This window comes from Trichechus manatus, unplaced genomic scaffold (genome assembly GCF_000243295.1).
Source record: "Trichechus manatus latirostris isolate Lorelei unplaced genomic scaffold, TriManLat1.0 scaffold00080, whole genome shotgun sequence".
NCBI lineage: Eukaryota > Metazoa > Chordata > Mammalia > Sirenia > Trichechidae > Trichechus > Trichechus manatus.
This window is the reverse complement of record NW_004444016.1, coordinates 3,963,582-3,991,490: the sequence shown is the minus strand read 5'-3', so window position 1 is coordinate 3,991,490 and position 27,909 is coordinate 3,963,582.

The window sequence follows — 27,909 nt, the reverse complement described above, 5'->3', positions numbered from 1 at the left end:
CCTAGGGGGCAGTGAGTTGAAGATAATGGTGATGGAATAATTTGGAAAAGGATAGTGAGAATAGCAGCACAACTGGAAGAAAGTAATCGATGTCACTGACTTGTACATGTAGAAATTTTTGGAACAGTGTATCTTTGGCTGCATATGTTTTCACCAAAAAAGAAAAAATGTCCTCCCAGGTCAAAAAGGGAGAGTGGTGACATGTGGGGTTGTTAACCAATGTCAGAAAACAATATGTGTACTGACTGTGTAATGAGAAACTGTTCAGTAAACCTTCACCTAAAGTACAATTAAAAAAAAAATTTTAATAAAGTGTTGAAAAGCAAAGATGTCACCTTGAAGACTAAGGTGCACCTGACCCAAGCCATGGTATTTTCAGTCACCTCCTATGCATGCGAAAGAAGAGGTACAATCATAACGTTCCTTAGAAGCAAGAATGGTGAGACTACGTCTCACATACTTCAGACATGTAATCTGGAGGGATCAGTCCCTGGAGAAGGACATCATGCTTAGTAAAGTAGAGGGCCAGTGAAAAAGAAGACCTTCAACAAGGTAGACTGACACATTGGCTACAACAGTGGGCTGAAGCATAACAATGATTGTGAGGATGGCGCAGGATTGGGCAGTATTTCGTTCTATTGTACATAGGGTCACTATGAGTCAGAACCAACTCGACGGCACCTAACAACAAAAACAATGAAGTCACTCCTGAGGTTCACCCTTCAGCCAAAAATTAGACAGACCCATAAAACAATAATACACATAGCTCAACCATATATGCGAGACTAAACGGGCACACCAGCCCAGGGGAAAGGAGATGAAGGCAGGAGGGGACAGGAAAGCTGGATGAATGGAAATGGGGAACCCAAGGTCCAGAAAGGGAGAGTGTTGACATGTCTCGGGATTGGCAACAAATGTCACAAAACAATATGTGCATTAATTGTGTTAATGAGAAACTAATGTGCTTTGTAAACCTTTATCTAAAGCTCAATTTTAAAAAAATGAAAAAATAAATAAAATGGGCTATTAAATGTGGCTCCAAACGTGAACAATTTTCACATTCGCCCAAACAATGCCATTTGATGTGCCACTCCTAAGATGCAGGAATTGTAATGACTTTATTTTTCAGGGAATGGCAGGCTTAGCAGACAAGGACCCAGACGTGTGAAAAGAGGTGTCCAGAGGACATTTTCTCTAAGTTCTGCTGGTGACACTGCTGTCATTCTGTCTGTAAGAGGCCTCCTGTGTCCCAGGCTGGAGCCCAGAACTCAGGGGTGGAGGGCAGGGGGCCTGCATTTCCCCAGCTCTGCCCCATAGCTGGAAGCAGAGAGGGGCTCAGCACACCACGGCCCGCACACTCCACTCTCTATGACCATCCTGCCAGTTCAAGGTGCAACCCACTTACAGAGGAGATGACTGGCTGGAGAGGGCACTGGGCCAGAAGACTCAGGGCTGCACGGGCCAGACATTGCTGCAAGGGCTTGGGTTTGGGGACACTCTGATGTCACAGATGAAACGTTGGGTGGGGAGAGCCAGGGTCAGTTCTGTAACTCAAGAGCATCACGAGTGCCAGGCTTCCCCTCCCGCTGTCCTAAGTATCAACCTCTTGCTTCTATGTCCCTCAGAGACCACACATGTGCACAGGGAACATCCTACCTGCCATATTCCCCTGGGGTGGCTGGTCCTCCTGCTTAATTGATAATATCTGTAAGGAAGAACTGTATTTTCCCAAACAAGGTCACTTCTCACAAGGGTACAGGGGTTAGGACTTCAGCATGCCTTTTTGGGGGGTCGCAATTCAATTCTGCCTATGAAAACAGATGTTTTCTGTTCTGTGGCCCCAGCAGACATCCCCTTGGGCCCACTGGCCAGACCGGGGCACATGCCAACCTGGGCAAATTGACCAGCAGGGCAATCACTGACACACCAGCCTCCCTGGGGGTGCAGACGTCTGCTGATGGGGGCAGAGAGGAGCGGCTACTTGAGACACCTGCTTTCTCCTGCCTGTTGGCCTCCCTTCCCTGTGAGGAGGCATATATGTGTTGGGGGTCTAGGCCCAGACCTGGGACTCCTCATTCTTGCTCACACAGACTCGGAGCTCTCACAGCCAATAGGGCCTGACTTACTCCCTCAACCATCCGGTTCTGGGGCCAGGTGTTGGGGGCTCAGAGAGGTCTGTTCTTGGCTGCAGGCCAGGGCCCGAGCAGGGGTGCCCTAGCTGGGTTTTCTTACATCAGCAGCTCCAGAAACTACGAAAGGGCTTATGAGCTGATGGATTCCCACCACCCAAGGCCCAGAGAGGCTGAGCCACTTGCCTGCAGTAAAACAGCACCTGCCCCTCAGCTGTGCTCTGCCTCCAATCCCCTCCCAGGTCCTTGCTCCTTCCCCCTCTTCCTCTTCTCCAAGAAGCTCAGAACACAGTAGCCAAATGGGGCCTAAGGGGTCAGGTGACATGCACCCATTATGCAGACCAGCAAACCAAGATTTTGCCCAAGGTGGCAAAAGCAGTGGGCGGCAGGTGGCAGGGTAGACCCTAGGAGGGCATGAGTCCCACTGCTGCTGCCATGCTCAAGCTCTTCAGAGGGCACCGCTGGGACTGCATCTGGGGTTGGAGGGGGTGCAGTGTGTGGGGGAGGCTGGCCATTCCCACGTCCCAGACTCCTCATCCCCAACAGTGTGTCTGTGTGGTTGTGAGCTGTGAGGGCGGGATGTATATCCGTGCCTGTGGGGAACGCACTGCCTTGGGGGTATCCCTGTCTCTGAGCACTGAGAGGGGCAGCTAATGTGAGTCGACTGGCCAGCTCCAGAATGGCAGGCCGGAGCGTGAGCTGGTGTAGGACAGGAATTGACTTCCTACCCTCCATACAGCCCTGCCCTGGTACCAAGTCTGTGCTGGGGGCAGCATGGTGATGAAGCATGCCCTGGAAGAGCCGACAGGACACACACATATTTACATGTGCACACATGCACACACATACAGATACACACAGAGGTACACATGCACATATATACACACAGAGACACAGACATAGATACACATAGATACAGACACACCTACACAGAGACGTGCACACAGACATGTACAGAGACACACAAACACAGATACAGACACACAGGCACACACTGCTAATGCCAGTCCATGGCCGGGCAAGCTCAGGGGTGCTGTGAGGCCCCAACAGCCTGGAGGGGCAGTGAGTCTGAAGGTCAGTCCCTTTATCCCACCAGCAATATGGTTCTCGAAAACCGAGAAAGCAAAAAGAAGAGACTAAAGACTATGGCCCAGGGAAAAGCTTTGTTAACATTTGCGCTATTTCCCTTCACACACTTTTCTATACATTTAAATCCATGTTCTTATTTTCTTTCCAAAATATTTGTCATCTGCTTTTCTCATTTACTAATTCTTTGGGAACATCTTTTCATGCTATTAAACGTTCTGTGTGGATGGTTGTTGTGGCTCCTGTGGGGTCCTTGCTTTGATTTATTCATCCAGTCCCCTACTGCTGGGCATTGAGGTTCTTTCTACCACTTAGCCATTAAAACAAGGAACTCTGGTGCTCAACAATTAAGAACACTCGGCTGCTACCTGAAAGGTTGGCAGTTTGAACCCACCAGCAGCTCCGTGGGAGAAAAGACCGGGTGATCTGCTCCCATAAAGATTACAGCCTAGAAAACCCTATGGGGCAGTTCTACTTTGTCACATGGGGCCATTATGAGTCAGAAGCAACTCGATGGCACACTACAACAGCCATTAAAACAGTGGAGTCGTCGTCGAGCATCCCTGAGCTTACATCTCTGGTGTATCCTCATGATTTCCATAGGGTTTGTGCTTCCTTGTGAAATTCCAGGTCCACAGTTAGTAGGCTCTATGTGTACACTGATATTGTAATGGGTAATGTGTGCACAATCCCCAATCCACAGGGGTGTCGGAGTATAGGGAGAAAATCTCCCTCCCTTGCTCGATTCTAGCCTCTTAGTCCTCTCCAGAGGCAACCACTGGATTTCTTATGTATTCTTACAGAGATTTCCATACACAGGCAGCATGTATATGAAATATTTCTTGCTGTTCTTTGTTTTGTTTTTAATTTATTTTATTTTGTTATTATTGTTGAGAATATACACAGCAAAAATACACAATTCAAGCTTCTGCATGTACAATTCAGTGACATTGATTACATTCTTCGAGTTGTGCCACCATTCTCACCCTCATTTTCTAAGTTGTTCCTCCCCCATTAACATAAACTCACTGCCCCCTAAGGTTCATATCTAATCTTTGGAGTTGCTGTTGTGAATTTTATCCCATATAGATAGATCTTAAAAGAACATAATGCTCAAGGCAGACATTCGTTACTAATTAAGTTGAACTATTGTTTGGTTTTAAGAATACTTCAGGGGATCTTTTTGGTTAAAGGTTTAAATATTATCTTAGGGCAGTAGTTTCAGGGGTTCATCCAGCCTCTGTGGCTCCAGAAAGTCCTGAGTCCATGAGAAACTGAAATTCTGTTCTATGTTTCCCCTCTTTTGATCAGGATTCTTCTAAAGAATCTTTGATCAAAATGTTCAGTCATGATAGCCAGACACCATCCAGTTCTTCTGGTCTCATGGCAAAGGAGGCAGTTCTTTATAGAAGCAATTAGCCACACATTTCCTCTTCCTATTCCTGACTCTCCTTCTTCCTCTGTTGCTCCAGGTAAATAGGACCAGAATACCCTGAATTAGCCACTAGCAATCTCCCAAGACCGCAGGCACTGCACAGCTAACTTTATTCGACTTCTAGTCTTCAATAGTCTGATGAGGAAGATGGCTCCTCCAGGTAGGAGGAATTTGGTTTGCACTTTTTAGAGTGAGGGGTGGGTGTTCCTAGAGGGAAGAGACCCCTGCCAGATGGTAAAACATCACACAGGATGGTACAGCGGTGAGCAAGGCCCCTGCAAGTCCCAGACATATGTCGACACAGGGAAAACCCCAGAGAGAGCATCGTCAGCCAGGTGGAGGGTTTGCTTAGGTGGGAAAGAGGGTGGGCATTCCAGGCAATGAGACAGCACAGAGTGGTCAGGGAGTGAGAGCCTGGTGGGCTTTGGGGACAGTGAGGGTTTCAGCTGTGGTGAGGACAAGGCAGGCCATCTCACCAACAGCCCCCATGTGTCCTCTGGGTACTGGGGAGACAAGTCAGGGGGAGAGAAGGGAGGGACAGGGCCTCTCCCTCCCAAGGAGGAGGGTAAGAGGCCGCCACCCTCACAGACAGGTCTGTCACCCTTAACAAATAATGAACCCCAGACAGAGTGGCAATGTTTTATTCATGTCTGCTGCAGAGCAATCAATTACCGGCTCCTGCCACCCAGCCCAGCACCGCCTCCATCATCCTGCCATTTCCAGCTATTTTGGGCAAGCCTCCCCTCCCCCGCCACCCAGGCCCCTCTCCCTGCTTGGGGTGGAGACACTGGCCCTGGCCTGGAGGGACAGTCCAGAAGGGGCTGAAAAGCCACTGATCCATCCCCACTGACCATGTGGGGAAACTGAGGCTCAGAGAGATGTGATGACATCGGCGCTGAGAAGGGTTGGGGCCGTCATCTCCCCCCAGGCAGCCCCCGCAGCAGGCAGATGAGGGACAGAGGGGAAGTGGAGGACAGAAGTGTTACTGGACAGCCCGGACCACACGGCAGTCAGGCTCCTCCAGAGCCAGCACCACTGCCCCACCCAGTGCTCCCAGGCCATCCACCCCCAGCAGCCCTGGAGCAGCACCACAGTGTCCTGCAGGTGTGCTGAGCTTTGCTCACTCCTTCCCATGAGCCTAACCCTGCTGGGGGGAGTGGCAGCCAAGACTAGTCCCACCTGTTTGCACCCTGCACCTCACCAGCACAACACAAGCAGGAGGCAGCCTGGGCTCCTTCCACAAGACAGGGTGTCCCATCCCCGAGCCAGAGAAAGCGACAAAGGCTGTGTTCCATACGAGGCCCCTCCCTGCCCTCTGCTCATCCTATTGCGGAGGGAGAGTGAATGAGCAGAGCACCAGGCTGAGGACAGGTTACTGGGATCTGCTGAGCTTCTCAAAGTGGGGTTCCCTGGGCTCCTGGGACAAGCGGTGCTCACTCTGCACCAGCACTACTGAGGCTGGGAGAGGGTCAGTATGACTGTTCCTGGCAGGCCTGTCCGCACACACACACCCCCACCACCTCCTCCCAGCCCAGATGCCTCAGCTGGTCCAGGAGGCTCTACCATATCTCGAGAGTCCCACAGCCTCAGGAGGCAAAGCCGGGAGAGAGTTTTAGAGAAAACTGGCCCTGGGTCACACACTCAGCTGTCAGACCTTCTGAACGAGTTCTGGTGAGGATGCGCTCCTGCTTCCCCTGTACATGACAACACTGCAGCTCCCTGTTAGAGCCTGTGGGCCACGTAGGGCTCCCTGGGCACCCCCGTCTGGCTCTGGCCACCCTGGAGGAGACCTCAGGGTGAGTGAATGGGGGAGGCAACTTCATCTCTGCTGAGTCATGAAAATCCTCCTAAAAGGGCTTGTAGGAAGGACTCTGGGCTGGGAAATGACCCCTGAAGGATGCCCCCCATCAAGGCACTCTGTGCCTCCTGAACCCGCATTCATTCCCATGTGCAGATGGCCCAGGGCGATTTTTGTGCAAACTCCCACCACCCCATCTCTTGCTCCAAAAGGCTATCGGCCAGCTAGCAGGGGCTGAGAGCTGGAGTCAGGCCTGGCTGACTGGTTTAGCACTGCCATCTGCTAGCCAGAGAGGGACAAGCTTGCTAAGCCTCAGTTTCCTCATTCTAAACTGGAGCTGGGGTGTTGAGAGGTCTGAGAGCCCGTGTGTGAGGCACATGGAGGGGAGCGGGTTCAGCGGCACATGGTCCCTCCCTCGGACTCCAGTGGCTGCAGAAAGGACCACATCCCCTGGGTTCCCACACCCTGTGCTGGCTGGAAGCTTGGCAACCCTCTGCTCTCTGATTTGTCCCCATCAGGGCCTGGTCCTCATCCCATCACTGGGACAGCTGGGCCCTACCACCCTGCTACCCTCTGGTCCCCTAGACTACGTCCCCAACCCTGAATGTGTAAGCCAGGGGGCTGAACCCTGCCACTAGCTGCTTGAGTCCCTGCAGAGACACCGGTTGGGTCATTTTCAGGTTCCTGCCTGACAAGGAGCCCTCTGCCCCACAGACAGCGAGCAGCGTCAGTCTGGCTGAACTTGTCTTGAGAGCTTTTTGCTCTCTGTACCCACAGCTGGCCTTCTCTCAGTGTGACTCACAAGCTAGGAATGAGCTGAAACCCTCCTGCTATGCCTGGAGGCACCTGGTGCCCCTCCTGCTGATGGCAACACCACAGCACTCCCACTTACTATCCCATTTACCAGATGTGAGTACAGAGGCTAAGAAATTGCCCAAGTCCCCGACCAGGCCTGTCGGCATTCAGAAGTCCATCTGGGGCCCACTTCTGGAGCTGCCCACCCCCACTGCCCCACAGCTCAGCCCACGAGAAAGTGATCTCATGACTTTGCACTGGCTAATCCCTGTGAGGACAGGGTCCCTCCCATTTCATATGAGCAAACGGAGGCTCAGCATGTTGAGGGGCAGCCTCAGGGCTCACAACAAGCAAGTGGCTGAGCTGGGTGGGTGACCACTGTGTCTTCCCAGAACTCACTTGGCCATGTGACCCTCTTTGGGCAGCAGGGATGGAAGTAGGTCTTCCCTGGGTGTCTTCTGGAGAAGGGGCCTCCAGCCCACCCTGGAATCCCAACAGACCCTGCATCAAGGAAGCAGATTGATCCTGCTGCTCGGGTGGCTGCATGAGGACACTGCCTCCACCAACCCATTTCCAAAGACCAGAAAGCACTGGGAGGGTGGCTGGGCCAGAAGCCTCAGCCCAGCTAGGCACTCAGCCCGGCCCCTAGGACCTGTGATTCTCTGCACCAGCAAATACAGTTGCCTCTCTGAGCCTCATCTCTCATCTGCGTTATCAGTTAGGTTCTCTGGAGAGACAGCCTCAGTAGGACATATATCTTCATATACGTATATGTATGTGAGTGTGTGAGTGTACGTGTGTGTGTGTGTATAGGAGCCCTGGTGGCTCAGTGGCTAAGAGCTCGGCTGCTAACCAAAAAGTTGAGGCAGTTAAATCCAGTCACTCCTTGGAAACTCTATGGAGCAGTTCTACTCTGTCCTATAGGGTTTCTATGAGTCAGAATCGACTTGACAGCTATGGGTTTACATACGTGTGTGTGTATGTATACGTGTGTGTATGTGTATATATATGTGTGTGTGTACGTATGTGTGTGTATGTATACATGTAATACCCAGCCTCTGCTTGAAACACACCTCCCTCTCCATCTTAGACCACCTGAGTTGTCCCCTACAGTTAACTCTTCTGCCCTGGCCACCCTCACTCTCTTCCCTGCCCCACATGTATTGGAGGCAGCAAAAGGCCTGCTGCTGAAAGACTGTATCTTCAGCCTCCCTTGTAGTGGGATCCTGTGACCCACTTCTGGCCAATGGGATGGAAGAAGACGTCTCCTGGGCAGGAAGCTTTTATGATAAAAAGTGACAGATTCTACTGTCACATGCCTTTTGCCTTTCTTCCTTCATGGATCTCAGACATAATGCCCAGAGGTGTGGCAACCACCTTGTAACCTTGAGGTTGGAATCCATGTGTTGAAGATGGCAAAGCTGTGAGCCTTGGAGGAGCCTGGGTTCTTGATGACTTCCTTGGGAAGTCCAAACTGTTGGCTTCTGACCTGTTATTACTTGAGAAAAATAACCCCCTCTTTGGTTTGACCACTTGCGGGGGGTCTCACAGCTCTTCCATGCAGCTGAACTCAATCCCAGCTGCCCCAGGGGCTGAGCTAGGAGTCTGCTTAACTTTGACACCAGTCTTTTTCCACGTGCTGCCTCTGGAAGCATCAACTCTACTGTCTTGGGGTGTTGTTTGAATTTCCATGACAAGAGCATTTTTCCTCCGAGTTACCTCATTTAAGGAACCGGTGAAAGGCTACAGCCGCTTACTGTAGCTACACAACAGTGTTAAGAAACAAAAAATAAACCAACCAACCTATGGTCAAGGTCTGGAAGGGGGCAGGAAAAGATAAAAACAGCTGGAGAGATTAACAATGACAACAGCTCTGACTTAACCTGGCGGGATGCCTGTTCTGTGCTAAGTGCTTCACACCTGTGATTTGATTTGCTCCTCATGAGGACTCGATGAAATAGATACCATTACTCTCCCCATTTCACAGATGAAGACACTGAAGCTCGGAGAGGTGGAGCCGCTTGTTCCAGGTCACTTGGTGAGAGGCTGGGTCCTGCTGCCTCCCATCAGGGGTGGGGTCAGGGGAGGAGGAGGAGTAGGGGAGTCAAGGCAGAAAACCCTGGTGCCTAGCACAGTATGATTAGCCAGCTGCCTGCCCCACCTACGAGGAGAGGAGAATAAAAGATAGTCTTCAAGGGAGGAAAAATGTAAAGTCGTGTCTTAATTGGAATCCTTGAGGAGAAAAACTGTTACATGTGCTCAGTTATTTTATAAAGAGTCCACCAGCGTGGGGAGAGAGCCACAAACATTTTCAAAGCTGAAGTATGCATGTGTGGTGTGATGTTGGTGATAGGGTGGGGGAGGGATGGAGGTTCTTTTTGTTGGTGGCAAGGAGTCTGGCATTGTCTTGTGCCAAGAAGGTTCTCCTGCTCCATGAACAACTAATAGTGGACTTTCAGGCATTGGAGGGGTGAGCCACTAATGGTCAACTTTGGAGCCAGGAGGTTGTTTGGGCTTTAACAGTCCTTCAGTGTCTCAGTTATCTAATGCTGCTTTACAGAAATACCACAAGGAGGTAGCTTTAATGAACAGAAATTTATTTTCTGACAGTTCAGGAGGCTGCAAGTCCAAAATCAGGGTACCAGCTCTAGGGAAAGGCTTTCTCTTTCTCTTGGCTCTGGGGGAAGGTCCTTGTCTCTTTTCAGTTTCTGTTCCTCAGTTCCTTGGTCATCTTCAGGTGGTGTGGCATCTATTTTCCCCCATCTGTGCTTGCTTGCTTCTTTCCTAATCTGCTGTTTTGTAATATCTCAAAAGGGATTGGCTTAAGACACACACTACAGTGATATGGCCTCATTAACATAACAAGAAAACTCTATTCCCAAATGGGATTATACTCACAGGTATTTGTTGTGGTTGTTAGTTGCTGTCAAGTTGATTCCAACTTATGGTGACCCCCATGTGTGCTGAGTGGAACTGGTCCATAGGATTTTCAAGGCTGTGACCTTTTGAAAGCACATAGAGGTTAGTATTCCAACACATATTTTGAGGAGACACAATTAAATCCATAGCATTTGGGAAGGGGATACTTTGGTGAAGATCACAGAAGCTCCTTGACCATGCTGGGTGGAAAAAGGGCAAGGATGCAGGATACTGAGCAGTTGTGGGCAGGGAAAGAGAGGCACCCTCGGGAGGTCAGACCCACATTTAACTTTGTCTAGATCTCTGCCAGTGTAACACCCTCCCATGATTCCCCTTATCCTTCCTGATAAAGTCCCAGCTCCACCCTCCCTGGGAGGCCCCTCAGATGTGCCCTGCTGACCCCTCTTTCATGCCTTCCTCATACCTTCATTCCAAGCCACTCTCATTCTAAGATGGACCTAACAGGTTCCTGCTGCCTGGCCTTTGCCTATGCTGGGCCTGCTGCCTGAACTACTTTAATCTAGTGTAAGGAATTGTCTAACTTCCTGAGGGATAAGAATCAGGATCAGCACAAAGCTGGTTCTTAATGAGTTGAAGGTCAGACATAACTCCACTGTCCAACTTCTTCACCATTTCTGACACCTGCTGACCCCTCCAAGGCACTCTATTTCTCTGTTGGTTCGATAGTTTGTTGCAATGGCCACACCAAACTCACAGACCATACTCACAATTAAGTGGTTTATTAAGGAAGTAATAGGCTACAACTTGGGATCAGGATCTACTTGGAGATAATAGGCTACAACTTGAGATCAGGATCAGCATCATGAAGCACATAGGCAAGGTCTGGAAGTCTCCCCCAAAGCGGAGAGCACATCCCTCTCTTCTTCAGTGTAGGACAGCTCTCTCAGCTACTCTCAGCTGTGCTAGCAAGCAGGGCCTCCTCTTGGCCACGCTAGCAGGTGGCCCTTCTCTTGGCCGTACAAGCAGGCTGGCCCTTCTTGGCCATGACAACCCCTGTTGGCCTTGCACCCCACTTCAGGACAGGCCTCCTCTTAGCCCTCAGGCCTGCCTCTTCTTGGCCTTAGGGTTACATCTCTCAGCACAGCCAGGGCATCTGCCTCTGCCAAAGGTAGGCCAGCTCAGCCCCCACACTGCCTCTTGCGCTGCTCAGGCGTTCACCTGCATGGGTCTGGACTGTGGCTTCTTCCCCTTTACAGGGCACTCAGCTCCACTGGCAACGTCCTGCCTGGAGGTGCCCAGCTCTGCTTCATAGGCTGACTCATTCACTGCCCCCATCTGCTGGCCTCATGATTCCCGCTGCTCGTACTGCTGCCACCATTTCTCTGCCACACAGCCCTGTTGTGCTTGCTGCCATTTCTCTTCCACTTGGTTATGCTGTGCTTGCTACCATTTATCTGCCACTGAGCCCACTTCTGGGTCTCTCTTATCTTCAGTGTTGCAGCCCTTGATTAGTATCACAGCTCTTTTAGGAGATTCCCTCTTTCTCACTCTCTCTTCTTCCCTTTGTCTTAAAAAACCTCTGTGGGGTTCGTTGCTTACATAAGCTAACTCCTTGTCAATTTCAAAGCATGGACCTCCCAGAAGAACCACAAACTAACCAATTCCTGTAAGTAATTGAGTAATCCTATTGAGTCGATATTATGGATTGAATTGTGTCTCCCAAAAATGTGTGTCAATTTGGCTAGGCCATGATTCTCAGTATTGTATGATTTTCCACCATTTTGTCATCTGATGTGATTTTCCTATGTGTTGTAAATCCTACCTCTATGATGTTAATGAGGCAGGATTAGAAGCAGTTATGTTAATGAGGCAGCACTCAATCTACAAAATTAGGTTGTGTCTTAAGTCAGTCTCTTTTGAGATATAAAAGAGAGAACGGAGCAGAGAGACAGGGGTACCTCATACCACCAAGAAATGAGCCAGAAGTGAGCGTGTCCTTTGGACCCAGGATCCTTGCACTGAGAAGCTCCTAGATTGGGGAAGATTGATGGCAAGGACCTTCCACCAGAGCTGACAGAGAGAGAAAGACTTCCCCTGGAGCTGGCACCCTGAATTCAGGTTTCTAACCTCCTAGACTGTGAGAGAATAAATCTCTGTTTGTTAAAGCCAACCACTTGTGGTATTTCTGCTATAGCAGCACTAGATAACTAAGACAGTGGATTTTCAAACCATGATTTGCATAACAATAGACCAATCCCTGAAAGATGTGTAAAATAGATCAATCACAGGGCAGACTGCAGCCCAAGGCCAGGCAGAAAGTATCAGACCATCAAATTGTTTATAGCTTACCCAGGAAATGTCAACCAACCTTGGAAATCCCCTTTAACAAACTCCCTCGGGTGGAAAACAGCCTAGGAGTCTTCCCTCCCCTGTCTCCACCCACAAGTTGCTTCTCCAAAGAACTAGGGCAAAGGTAACTCCTCAGGGCTTAGAGGAAAAATCTCCCAAGCTGTTTTCCCAAACAACCAAGGCAAAAGGTAACTTAGGAGTTAAAATTGGAACTATTATCCCTATCCTTAAGCATAAAGAATGTGACCCAGCTGGAGAGACAAGGACTCACAAGAACACATCAACTGGGCCCTGAGGTGTAAAAACAATAGCTAGGACAATCTTAGACAACATCTTTTAGGAAAAGTTTCACATAAACAAATTCTTAGAGCACAAAAGACCCACATATTTTCCACTCTTATCTTTATCTATTAACATTTAGTAAATAGTAAGATTTGTTAGACCAATGAAGACCCTCCTGTCATTACTGAAACTTGTACCAATTATTAATAAGAAAGACAATTCAAAATGTAGAATCATGGTAATTCAGCAGTTTGTAGTCAATCTGTGAAAAGGTGAAGCTTTTAATGATTTTACCCATTTGTAACGTCTGTATGTGCTGATGATTCTGTAACATTCCTTGGACTCAGGCAGACATAGCTCTGGTAGCATGCTTGTCTGTTTCTCACTTTTGCCTCTTGGAACATATGCTGAATAGAATCTTTCTTGCTTTACTATGACTTTGTGGTGATTTTACCCTAGATCAATTAAATGGCGTAGTTGCAACAGTATTTTCTGAAGCAACAAATCCAGTCAACCTTGAGGAACACTGTACTGCTGAACAGAAGCTAGCAAAGAGAGTTCCTGTCCTTTGAACCCCATATGTTCACACTCCACATCTCTTCTACACCAATGTGGTAAGTGCTTTCAGGAAAAGAGCCTTTGCTTATTCTTTTTTGTTCTCTTTCTCCAATTCCTTAAGTTTTGTTTGGCATATCATTTGAAAACTGGTTGTTTTGATTAAAGAGAATCTGTCTTAGATTTTTGCTTGATTGTTGGGTTAAGAGTGACTTCTAGTGACTCTTTTTGTGAACTACAGTTTACTGTCTAGATTTGGGCATTTGAAACATTAAAAAGGTAAATTTATGTTCAAAGAGCTCTGGGTCACTATAAGCCGTGAAATTCAGGCATGGTTGACCAGTAAAAGCCATTAGGGCGGTCTTTAAAAGTGTTAAAAACTCCTGTGACAGGATAAGGTGGTCACAAGACAGGCTAGAGCATTAGGCTGCCTGCCACTCGCAAGCAAATTCTCGCACAATGAAGGCCAAGAAGAACACTGTCCAAACCCTGAGGTGTTCCTCCTTAGATTTCTTTTTGTGACTCAGAGAAAATCTGGAAAATAGTGCTCTGTTTTGAAACCTCTTTCTTTTCCCCTTTCCAAATTTAAAATGGGAAATAACCAAGAGAAGAGTGAAATTGATGGCCCACCATCTGGCTTACCTGCTGCCTATATGGTAAAGAATGTTGGGCCTAATCTGGCTGAGTATTTAGAAAAAATTGGATGATTTAATAAAAGAAAAGGATTTGTTACAGTGGCCTAAACGAAGGACTTTTTAACTGGTCAGATTAGTCTTTTTAAGATATAAGTTAGAAGCAAAAGGATCTAAAATAAACCAAAATCAGTGAAAGTATTTTTTGATTGGTATTTTGAATCCTCGAGAAGACAGCAAATGAATAATTTTGGTTCAGTTAAGGAAAACATTGCTAAGCAATCAAAACAGATCTTGACATTGCAGAAATATCAGGTAGTATTAATGAATTTTTTGATGAATAGAACTGTGGGTATTAAAGAGGACAGAAAAAGCTCAGAGGAAGAAAATAGGAAAAAGGAAAAACCTGCTTCTTTATATCCTGATTTACCTTCTAGTTCTATTTTAGCCAAATTACCTTTTCATTCCGATAATTCACTGGAAACTGAGTCTCTGCCTCCGTTAATGCCTTTGGTAGTTAGACAGCCTAAATTGGCAGGTGGACCAGTGGAAGTAACAGTAAACCCCTGACCTAAATATGAATTAAGAGCAATTGTAAAAGATTTTCCTGACCCTTGTGAAAATCCACAGAAATTTTTACATAGATTTACTATTTTGACTATGATCTATGAGCCAGATCCTTCAGATTTATATAATTTGTTACATATGCTACTAGGATCAGGAAAAGCAGCTAGATGGATGGCTGAAGCCAAGTGGAAGGACTCAGAAGCAAGTTTAGTTACAAAAAACTGGAGTTACAGGAAAAGAAGAGATGAAGTTCAGGATTTAGTTAAAGAATTAATAAATGCATTTCCAATAATATTTCTAAAAAGTTGATTGGGCAAGAATTCAGGCTTGTAGATAAGAAAAGGGAGAAAATATATATACTTTCATGGCTTGTTTCTCCGAACAGTTTGAAGAACATTCGGGTTTAAGGGTAGTTACAAAAGAACATTGACCTGTGTTTAATTCTATATTTTTTGGGGGGGATTGTTGCCTAAACTAGCAGCTTTAGTGAAAAGACATAACTTTAATTGGGAAAATGTGAATCCTTCAGAATTGGCCACAGTGGCTTACAAATTAGCTCAAACTCAGGAATAAAAGAATAGGGAAAGCGAGTTGAAGGCTAGAGAGCAAAAAAAAAGAAAAAAAAGGAATTAAAGGCTTTGCAGTTGCAGTAGCTGCAAAGTAGGGACAGTATTGATAGGGTAGGGACAACTGCAACTAAACGCACCCCCAAAACAAGGTGGTTTGTAACTACTGTAAAAGGCCTGGTCATTTTAAGGGGTATTGTTTAAAACTTAAGAATAAACAAAGGGTTACTCCTTCAGTACCTCTGTTACCACTACAGTGATGGTGCTCCAAAGATTTAGGGGTTTGCACCATGGTTTCTCTTAACAGTCAGGGAGAGACAATGTTCCAAGTAAATGGGGAGGCTTTGACCTTCCTGATTGTCACGGGGGTTACCATATTGGCAATAAATCCTATGTGTTTATGAAACCCCCTCCCTCAGAGTAACAAAACTTCTAAAACTGTGGGAGTTTCAAATGAAGAACAAATTTTGCCTCATTCAGAGCCAGTACAAATATCTTTAGGACCCATTGAAGATTTACATCTGTTCCTTCTCAGCAATGATACCCCTGTTAATCTATTAGGGTGAGATTTATTATCCAAATGGCGATGCCATATACAGTTTACTGTTAGTGGAGAAATTCTATTAATCTCTCCTCTGTTAGATGACCCAATTACTGGGAGAAAAGTAAAAGACAACTTATGCTTTATTCAACGATTAATGGAAGTAGAAGAAACTATAGAACAGGTTCAGGGAGGAGAGAAGGAATTAGAGCAAGTACCCACTGAACTTTGGGCAAAGACAACCACAGATGTAGGAAAAATCTTCTCAGCTGAACATATTGAGGTGCAAATAGATACTTCTAAACCTTTGCCTGGAATAGTTCAATATCCATTAAAACCTGAAGCTGTAGCAGGGTTAGAACCTATTATTCAAGATTTCCTTCAGCAAGGTCTAATTATATCATGCATTAGTTCTTGTAATACTCTTATTTTTCTGGTGTTAAAAAAAAAATACAGGGTGGAGATTTGTACAAGAATTAAAAGCCATAAATAAAATTACAATATCTAGATTCTCTGTAGTTCCCAATCATTTACTCTTAGCTCAGGTACCAAGTAATGCTGTATACTTCACAGTCATAGAGCTGTGTAGGGCTTTCTTTAGTATACCTGTTCACTGGGATAGTCTATACTTATTTGCTTTCACCTGGAAAAATCAACAATACACGTGGAGAGTTTTCTCACAAGTGGTCACCAAAAGTCCAACTTATTTTTCACAAGCACTGCATTCAGATTTGGTTCCATTTCAATTTAAACATGGATCAGTGTTATTGCAGTATATAGATGACTTCATGATTTGTTCTAGTTCTAAAGAAAATAATGAAGATAGTATTGTGTTATTATTACAATATTTAGTCACTAGAGGGCATAAAGCATCCAAAGAAAAACTACAATTTGCCCACACCACTGTTAAATACTTAAGTGGAGCCCTGCTGCCACAGTGATTAAGAGCTTGGCTGCTAACCAAGAGGTCAGCAGTTCAAATCCACCAGCCACTCCTTGGAAATCTATGGAGCAGTTCTAGTCTGTCCTATAGGGTTGCTGTGAGTCAGAATCAACTTGAAATGCTATCTTTAACATTATTTTGTTAAATGCTTAGGACATCTTATTTCAGCTGAAGGTATTTCTATAGACCCAAAAAGAAAGAAAGCTATATTAACTTTTCCTTTGCCTACCACAAAAAAAATTAAGGATTTTTTCAGGTCTTTGTGAATATTGTCAAAATTGGATTCTAAATTTTTCATTGTTAGCCCAGCCCTTATATCGCTATCTGAAAAAAGAAGTGATTGATCCTTTTTCCCTTTCTAAGGAAGGTGCAGAAGTGGTACACGCACTTCAGCAAGCCCTTTTAACCACTTCTGCTGTGGGTTTTCCAAATTATGCTTTGAAATTTTCTCTATCTATAAATGAACAAAATGGGAATGCTTGTGGTGTTTTAACTCAGAAACATGATAATCAGAGGCCTGTAGGATACTGTAGTCTTCAATTAAATCCTGTTGCTCATGCTTATCCTCCATGCTTAAGGGCGGTAGCAGCAACTGCTCAATTAGTGAAAAACACTGCACTATAGTTTGGGGTAATTACTTAGATTTATTTGTTTCACATGCAGTAGCTGATATTCTCAGATCTACTTTAACACAGCATCTATCTGCCAGTAGGTTAACCTCTCATGAAGCCTTACTATTGACCACCCCAAATATTCAAATACTTGTTATTAAAGCTTTAAATTCAGCCACTCTTTTCACTGAGGGAGAAGAAGTACCGCATGACAGCTTTGATTTGACAGATCAACTTCTGACCCCAAGAGGAGATCTCCAGGAAACTCCTTTGGCTAACCCTTTTTACATTTTATTTGTAGATGGTTCTTATTTAAAATCAAATTCAACTTCAAGCAAATATCAGGGAGAATATGTAGTGACTACTTCCTCAGAACATTGGAGAGTGGACCTTTGCCTCAGGTAACCTTGGCACAACAAGCTGAGTTAGTGGCTCTTACCTAAGCTTGTAGATTAGCAAAAAAAAAAAAAAAAATTAATCTGTGACCATATTCATGGATTTAAGGTATTGTTTTGGGTTGATTCATGATTTGGGGGATGCTGTGGAAACAGCGGGGATTTTTGACGTCAGGAAGATCTCCCATTAAGAACAGGAAATATGTAGCTGAACTTTTAGATGCTTTACTCTTGCCTTCAGAAATATCCATGGTTAAGATACGAGCACACCAGTTAAAGAGACAACCTCAGACTGAGGAAGTAATTGGGAATGAGTTAGCTGGTGCTGCAGCTAAAAGAGCAGCTGGTACAGAGACCCCAAAACCCAGCCCAGCTTTACGTGAAAATCCCTTAAGGATAGTTAAAACAGAATTTATTGGGACTACATCCCTTCCAGAGTTTATACAAAATAAAAAAAAAATTAGGAATGCAGAAGCCTATAAAATCCCTGTTTTTAGTACAGAATCCAAATTTAGAGATATTAAAAAGGTACCAAAAATTAGCCCTTGAAACTGAAATAACAGAATGGAGAGCAGGTGAATGCCATCTTAATAAAGAAACTGAATTGTGGCTAGGTTCTGGAAATAGGATTGCTACTTCTAAGGGAATAGGTATACCTTTGTTATCATCCTGCTTATTAAAATTTAAAGAACAATAGATGAAGATTTAATCAAATTCTTAGATAAATATTTTTGGGGAAACTTTGCAGATGCAGCTTACCATTTGTATGACAGACATGATATAATAGACAGACTTCTATTAATGTATGAAGGATTGGACAGTTATCATCCCGGAACAGCCATTTTGGAAACAGAGAAAAATGTAAAGTGTGTTGGGGATGGAAATCAGGTTTACCTCTACCATTAATAGAAGATCCAGAGAAAACAACAGACGCTAGGTGGCATAGTTTACCTTTACACCAAAAAGCTATACCTCTTTAGAACAACAAATATGGGAAAAGGAGGGGCATACTGTAAATTCTGACATAGATCTTTGGAACAGACTTGATCAAACTCTGGTCCTGCCAAAAGAATTACATCTTCCTGCAGTTTAAGATTTCCACCAAAAAGATAATTTAGGGAGAGATAAGACTCCACAAAGAATGAAAATATATTATTGGGGTTATTTCTGGAAGGCTGTGAATGAAGTAACAAAATACTGCACTATTTGCCAAAAATTTAACCCTGGAAAAACTTATTTGACCCTTCAGGGTCGATATCCCCTTCCTACAGGACCCATGACTGAATGGCAAATGGATTTTATACAACTTCCCAAGTTCAAAAGTATGTTTTAGTCATAATAAGCAGATACTCTCATTGAGTAGAAGCATTTCTCTGTCTGAATGCTACTGCAACCTTTGTTGCTAAAAAACTATTAGAAGACATTCTTTCTATGTGGGGCACTTCTTGTACCCTGTGTAGTGATAGAAGTTCTTACTTTACTGGCCAAATTTTGGTGCCAATTTGTAACATTTTCCTTATCTTGCATTGATTACATTGTCCATATCATCTGTAATCTTTGGGATTAGTTGAAAGAACAAGCAGAATAATAAAAGTTCAGTTAGCTAAGCTTACTGCTTTTTTAAAATTAACGTGGCCTCAAGTGCTTCCAATTGTATTGATGAATCTGCATCTACTCCTTTTGGTCCTCAAAAATTAACCCTATTTGAAATAGTCACTGGATGTATTATGCCTCTTCCTTATAATGCTATAATTCCTGATTCAGATTCGATCTCTAATACAATATGCTAAAGCCAATGATAAAGTGATTAAACATGCTTATGCTCATGCTTAGGCTTTCATGCCCCAGAACCTGGTGACTATGTATACTGGAAATGGCACCAGATAAAGGACTCTTTAGAACAAAGGATATCCTTGATGTAACCAGGTATCATACAAGTAATCATTTAACTGGATCTCAGTGATATTAAAGCATGGTATTGAAGGTGTTTTGGTTGCAGGAGTCCATAACTTAACTCTAACTGCACGGGGCAAGACCTTGCTAGAATTGAGTAGGAGGTGGAATTAAGTGATAATTTACTAACAGATGAATTTGCTGCAAAATTACAGGATGTAAAATCCTGGGTACATCTTTCCCAATTAAAGAAGACCAAGGTTCTTGATTAGGTGATTGAGAGTCTCAGCAGGACTGAAGGTGAAATTCAGATGCCCTCCCAAAATGACCACCAACTGACCTCCTCCCTTGGATAAGTGACTCAAAAGTACAATTTAGATATTTTATTTGTTATGTCCTTTATCACTTTCCTAATCTATATTAATTAACTTTGATTTAACATGATGTTGATCGTTTATTTACTCTTTTATTTGTTAGAGGAATAGATACTTGGAATGAAAATGCTTTTGTCCAATTATCACAATCTATAGCAAGTGCTGGTAATTTGACACAGCATTTTTTGTCATCAAAATCCTCGTTTTGTTAAAGAAAACTCTGACCCCTCCCCCTGTGGTTACTTGTGTGACACCTAGTTACTTCAAAGCTATCCTCGTTTGCCTTGTAATAAGGATGGATATTTTATAGAATTATATCAACACCCCCCTAGAGATTTAGGTGATTGGTACGAAGAGTGCTGTAACAAGCTAGTTGAAATTACAACCCATAATCAGTTACCTCGTTCTCATGATTGTAGTAATGAATAGTGGGAAAGTCTTACCTATATAGAATTATGACTAGGAAGACAATTTATCTGTGATAATTCTCTAATGGAAATTTGGTTATCACATGTTAATTTTTTCTATACCTTCTGTTTCCTCTAGACAAACTTTGTGTGCTCCTTATGAATATATGTTTTTGTGTAGTGGATCCAACTATATTAGTTTTGATAATCCTATTCCAACTGACAGTGAATTTACGTGAGCAGTCTCTTGTTTAGATTCCTGGTAAATGCATGGGCAGTGCACTTTGAGAACTTTAAATATTCATAGTAATGATGCTAATAAATATTGGAAAGGTAATGTTAAATTGTTATATATTGTAAAACGAGAGTCAGAAGAAAACCCACTGGTCCAACACTCACGGTGGGGTTGGTCATTTCTAAGAGCTTTAATTCCTACTTATGGTATAGTTGAATTGGAGAAATTTGTCCATCACTATGGGACAGATAGCAGATGAAGTTGCTAATGGAATAGAAACTCAACAGTGATCTCTGACCTCATTAGTCAAGATGGTATGAGGTAACAGAATAGCCTTAGGTTTTTTATTAGCCCAGGAAAGTGGAGTCTGTGCCGTAGCAAATACCTCTTGTTGCATTTGGATAACTAACACAGGAGAAGTAGAACAAGATATACATAGAATTAGACAACAGGCTACTTGGTTACACACTATAATACCCCTACAAACACCAGATTTATTTGGTTGGTTACTGTCAAGAATAAGAACATGGGCTAGATCACTATCACAAGAAATAATAATATTTTTAGTCTGCATCCTGATAGTATTAAGTGTAATAAAACTTGTCTTCTGTTGTCTTACACACTTTAAAAGCAAAAGGAAAGTTCGGGCTAAAATGTTGATGTACATCAATTCTGCTAATTTTTGCAATGCTATTGATAGAAATGTCACTCTTACTGAAGATCCTGATGAAGAATCATCAGTTATCCAGTGGAAAACCAGCAACATGAGTTTAAAGAGCCTGCCGTGACTGCCATCTAGGAGCCCGACTAAGTCCAGGTTTTGATCATTGATGTGTTATCTCCAATCTCTGATCAAAAGGTAGAAGTGACTTAGGAGATAAAATTGGAACCATTATTCCCTGTTCTTGAGTATAAAGAATGTGACCCAGCTGGAGCTGGACTCACAAGGACACATCAACTGGGCCATGAAGTATAAAAACAATAGCTAGGAGAATCTCGGAAAACATCTTTTAGGAAACTTTTTACATAAACAAATGCTCAGAGCACAAAAGACCCACATATTTTCCCCTCTTATCTTTTTCTATTAGCATTTAGTAAATAGTAAAATTCGTTAGAGCAATGAAGACCCTCCTGACTGTTATTACTGAAACTTGTACCAATGATTATTAAGAAAGACAATTCAAATGTAGAATCACAGTGATTCAGCAGTTTGTAGTCTATGTGTGAAAAGGTGAAGCTTTTAATGATTTTACCCATTTGTAATGTCTGGTACCATGGTGGGGCCCTGGTGGCGCAGTGTTTAAGTGTTTGGCTGCTAACCAAAAAGTCGGCAGTTCAGATCCACCAGCTGCTTCTTGGAAACCCTATAGGCAGTTCTGCTCTGTCCTGTAGGGTTGTTATTAGTCCGAATTGACTTGACGGTAATGAGTTTTTGGTTTGGTATATACACTAATGATTCTGTAACATTCCTCAGACTTGGGCAGACAAAGCTCTGGCAGCATGCTTATCCATTTCCCACTTTTGCCTCTTGGAACATACGCTGAATAAAATGTTTATTCTTGCCTTCTTACTGAAGCTTGGTGATTTTACCCTAGGACAAAAGCCAAATAAAGGAACTCCTGTCACCACAACTACTATCTCTGTTTTTTCACACCTGGAAACATTGTCTTATCTATCAGTATCTAGCTCTGCTGTCTTCTCCTCTGTAAGCCCCTTGTCTGCCTGGCTTCACACAAGCAGTCCCAGTACGTCCTTGGGTAAATCAGCCCTTCCAGGCCTCTGCTTCCTCATCTGTGCAATGGCGGTGGGGATGAAACTCCAGAATCCTGAAATGCCTGAGCTGGGAGGGACCAGGATCTCTAGTTTACAGTGAGGAGCCACAGGCCAGAGAAGGTTTAAGACCTGCCTGAGGTCACACCACAGGTCGGCTGACATCAGACCCCCAAGTGCTCTGGGATACCCCCACACACTAGAGCCTGCCCTCAGCACATGTTCAGGACCCACCAGGCAAGTCAGAACATGACATTATTGTTTTCATTTGACCTTTACAATTTTTAAATTTCATACTAAACTTTAAAACATGATTCTGGCTTTGCATCTGTCTGGGCCTAGAGCAGTGGCTGGGAAATGGTGGGGTGGGGGATGAGGAAGAATCATTGCTGGGAGGAGCCTGGGAGGTGGCCAGGGGCCTCCACTCCCCTATCTATGAAATGGAGATACTCATTGTCCCCCTTGGTGGGTCTGGGGCCACACTTTGTGGGCTGTAGATGCCCATGGAGGCCGAGATCAGCTATCGTGGCTAGGAGTAGTAGGCAGCCTTGTATCTCCCAGGCATGTCCGGGGGCTCCTCAGGTCCTTTCAGGCAGGAAGGAGCTTCCCCAGCCCAGAGAAAGTAGGCCAGGGTAAGTGGTCAGCAGGGACAGGAAAGCCAAGGGCAAAGCTTCAGGCTGGGAGGAGCCTCAGGGGGCCATTGTCCCATTTTACTGGTGGCTAGTAGGCCCCAAAGGGCTGAAGAGAGAAGAGGGAAGAGAAGGCACACAGACTTACCTCTGTCCTCAGGCATTCATTCATTCTTTTGCTTATATCATCTGTTCCTCCCGCTCTTCCTTGTTTAAGTAAACATTTCCCCAGCTCCTACTGTGTGCCAGGCCCTATGCTGAATGCTGGGACATGTCCACAATCAGGACAGATGCGGCTCTGCCTGTGGGCACCCCCATCCAGGTGGGAGGGGCAGATGCTTCCAGGAACTAGATGGAAGAATCCACAGTCACAGCTGCCAGCCACCAGGAGGGTCTTGGGAAGAAGCAAAGGGGGCTCGCGGGCTGTGCTCACTCATTTGCTCCAGAGGCTTCTCCCTACACCTCCCTTTGGAAACCTAAGTCAGCTCAGGTCACCCCTCTGCTCCCCCAACTCCCCTGACCTCAGCTCCCACCCTTCTCACCTCTCCTCTGCTCAGCCACATGGGCTTTTCCTGGAACTCACTGGACAAGTTCCCACCTCAGGGCTTTTGCACATTCTGTTCCCTCTACCTGGAGTGCTGTTCCCCCAGATACCCGCAGGTCTCCTCTCTCACCACCTGCTTCAAGTCTATGCTCAAAACGTGACTTCTCAATGAAACCTTTTGTGACTAAACTTAAAACTGCATCCCCCACCCCAAATCCTGCATCTCTTCCCTGTTTTATCCTCCTTCATAACACCTCTCCTAATCTCCCACTCAGCTTGTTTATTCTCTGTCTCCTGCACTGACTTCAGCTGTACAAGGGAAGGGATTCACTGGTGTGTCCTCAGCACCTGTAACAGTGTCTGATACACAGTGGGTGCCCACCAAATATTGGTTGGTTGGTTGGTTGATTGATTGCAAGGCACACTGGGCTGGAAAAGAGTGTGAGGGGCTGAGGGTGAGTGGCTGCCCCTCACTCTCCTCCACCTTCTTTTTCCACACAGGAGCCCCAAGGCCTCAACTGTGTCCAGTGCAGAGGGCCAAAGCCCAGCTAAGTTTGAAGTTTGGGCTTGAAACTGTCAGCGGGGAGAGGCAAAGAGGAGGGTTTTGATGTGAAGGTTGGGATCAGATACTAGAAAAATATTTGGAGATGAGAGATGAGTGAGAAAGCTGATGCTGTAAATGATGAAGAAAAGAAATGGATGGGTGGACAGAACAGATGAATGGATGGGTAGGTAGATGGATAGACGGATGGATAAATGGAAGGATGGATGGATGATGAATAGATAGACGGTTGGATTGGTGGATGGATGGATAGAATGATGATGATAATAATAATAAACTATCATTTACTGAGTACTTCCCTTGTACCCTATCTGCACTTTACATAATCAATCTCATTTAAGTCCCATTATAACCCCATTTTTCAGATGAAAAAACTGAATCTCAGAGGTGTGGAATGGCATACCAAGGCCATGCAGCTGAGGCCAGATTTGTACCCAGCTCAGCTTAACCTTCGGGTCTGTCTTGCTCTTTAGGGTGGGATCGGGACCTCAGTGGATGCTCCCTGAGGCAGGGACCCATTGGCTCCAATCTGATGTTTAGAGCTACAGTTGGCCTCAGAGGAGGGAGACCATGGGAGCAACTCACCCACAATCCTCCACAGTGCGCTGGCACCCAGCGGCCTGGACCAGAGGGAAGGAGGCCTGGGCAGAGGGCAGCTGGCATGATTCACTGAAGACAAAGGAGCCTGTTCCAACCCAACCCATCCCTGGGGCCTATGCCCAGACAGGGGCATCAGAGGAGGGGCCAGCCATGCACTGCCCACTGCTCTGAGCCTGGGCATCTCCTCGGTAAATTGCTCCCCTGACCACACCGCACAGGGACGTTGGGAGTGTGCAGTGAGATGGTGAATGAAAGTGCTTGACACATAGTAGGTGCTCTGCTTCATGATGATGATGATTCCGACCAGCCTTGCTGTGCCCTTGCTGGGGGCCTTGGGCAAGTCCCTTCTTTCTGAGTCTCCGTCCCATCTGATGTCAGATGGATCTTGGATGAAAGCAGAGAATACCAGAAAGATGTTTAGCTGTGTTTTATTGACTATGAAAGGCATTCAACTGTGTGCATCATAACAAACTATGGATAACATTGCGAAGAATGGGAATTCCAAAACATTTAATCGTGCCTGTGAGGAAACTATACATAGACCAAGAGGCAGTAGTTAGAACAGAATAAGGGGATGATTTGAAGTCAGGAAAGGTGTGTGTCAGGGTTGTATCTTTTCACCATACTTACTCAATCTGTATGCTGAGCAAATAATCTGAGAAGCTGGACTATATGAAGAAGAATGTGCCATCAGGATTGGAGGAAGACTCATTAACAACCTTCGATATGCAGATGACACAAGCTTGCTTACTGAAAGTAAAGAGGACTTGAAGCACTTAACTGATGAAGAACAAAGACCAGCCTTCAGTAGGGATTATACCTCAACATAAAGAAAACAAAAATCTTCACAACTGGACCAATAGGCAACATCATGATAAACGGAGAGAAGATTGAAGTTGTCAAGGATTTCATTTTACTTGGATCCACAATCAATGACCATGGAAGCAGCAGTCAAGAAATCAAACGATGCATTGCATTGGACAAATCTGCTGCAAAAGATCTCTTTAAAGTGTTAAAAAGCAAAGATGTCGCTTTGAGGACTAGGGTGTGCCTGACCCAAGTCATAGTATTTTCAGTCACCTGGTATGCATGTGAAAGCTGGACAATGAACAAGGTAGACCACAGAAGAATTGACACCTTTGATTTATGGTGTTGGCAAAGAATATTGAATATACCATGGACTGCCAGAAGAATGAACAAGTCTGTCTTGGAAGAAGTACAGCCAGAGTGCTCCTTGGAAGAGAGAATGGCGAGACTTCATCTTACGTACTTTGGACGTGTTATCAGGAGGGACCAGTCCCTGGAGAAGGACATCATGCTTGCTAAAATTGAGAGTGAAAAAGAGGAAGACCCTCGAAGAAATGGAATGACACAGTGGTTGCAACAATGGGCTCAAGCATAACAGCGATTGTGAGGATGGCGCAGGACACCTGTCTTGGAGCTTTGTTAAGAAAATTCAGTTCTTTAAACAAAGATTTATTTTCCCAGGCACAGTTCTAGGTGCTAGGGATGCAGCCGTGAATGAAACAGGCAAAAACTCCCCCTGTCATGGGGCTGATGTTCTAGCGGGGAGAGACAGATTATTAACATAATAAATAAGTACACTACACGATATCATTCAGTGATAGGTGATACGTTGCTGTTTTGTTAGGTGCCGTTGAGTTGGTTCTGGCTCATAGCGACCTTATGTACAACAGAACAAAACACTGCCCGGTCCTGTACCATCCTCACAATTGTTGTTATGCTTGAGCCCACTGTTGCAACCACTGTGTCATTCCATTTCTTTGAGGGTCTCCCTCTTTTTCGCTGCAGTCTATTTTACCAGGCATGATGTCTTTCTCCAGGGACTAGTCTCTCCTGATAACATGTCCAAAATATGTGAGACAAAGTCTCACCATCCTCGCTTCTAAGGAGCATTCTGGCTGCACTTCTTCCAAGACAGACTAGTTCATTCTTCTGGCAGTCCATGGTATATTCAGTATTCTTCACCAACACCATAAATCAACGGGGTCAATTCTTCTACGGTCTTCCTTATTCATTGTCCAGCTTTCACATGCATATGAGGGCGATTGAAAACACCATGACTTGGATCAGGCCTTAGTCCTCAAGGTGACATTTTTGCTTTTTAACACTTTAAAGAGATCTTTTGTGGCAGATTTGCCCAATGCAATGCATCATTTGATTTCTTGACTGCTGCTTCCATGGACATTAATTGTGGATCCAAGAAAAATGAAATCCTTGACAACTTCAGTCTTTTCTCCATTTGTCATGATGTTACTCACTGGTCCAGTTGTGAGGATTTTTGTTGCTTTATGTTGAGGTGTAATCCATACTGAAGGCTGTGGTCTTTGATCTTCATCAGTAAGTGCTTCAAGTACTCTTCACTTTCAGGAAGCAAGGCTGTGTCATCTGCGTATCACAGGTTGTTAGTGAGTCTTCCAATCCTGATGGCGCATTCTTCATATAGGCCAGCTTCTCAGATTATTTGCTCAGCATACAGATTGAATAAGTATGGTGAAAGGATACAACCCTGATGCACACCTTTCTTTTTTAAGTTTTTTATTGCACTTTAGCTGAAGGTTTACAGAACAAATAGTTTCTCCTTAAACATAAGTACACATATTATTTTATGACATTGGTTAACAAACCCACGACATGTCAACACTCTCCCTTCTCAACCTTGGGTTCCCTATTACCAGCTTTACTGTCCCCTTCTGCCTTCTACTCCTTGTCCCTGGGCTGTTGTGCCCCATTAGTCTAGTTTTGTTTTATGGGGCTGTCTAATCTTTGATGGAAGGGTGAACCTCAGGAGTGACTTCATTACTGAGCTAAAAGGGTGTCTGGGGGCCATAATCTCAAAGTTTCTCCAATCTCTGTCAGGCCAGTAAGTCTGGTCTTTTTTTGTGAGTTAGAATTTTGTTCTACATTTTTCTCCAGTTCTGTCCAGGACCGTCTGTTGTGATACTGGTCAGAGAAGTCAGTGGTGATAGCTTAGCACCATCTAGTTGTACTGGACTCAACCTAGCAGAGGCCGTGGTAATTGTGATCCATTAGTCCTTTGGACTAATCGTTCCCTCGTATCTTGTTTTCTTCATTCTCCCTTGCTCCAGAAGGGGTGAGACCAGTAGAGTATGGCTGCTAACAGGCTTTTAAGACCCGAGACACTACTTACCAAGGTAGAATGTAGAACATTTTCTTTATAAACTATATTACGCCAATTGAGCTAGATGTTCTGTGCGACCATGGTCCCTGCAGCCCTCCGCCCAGCAATTTGGTCCCTCAGGGAGTTTGGATATGTCTATGGAGCTTCTATGACCTTTCCTTGTACAAG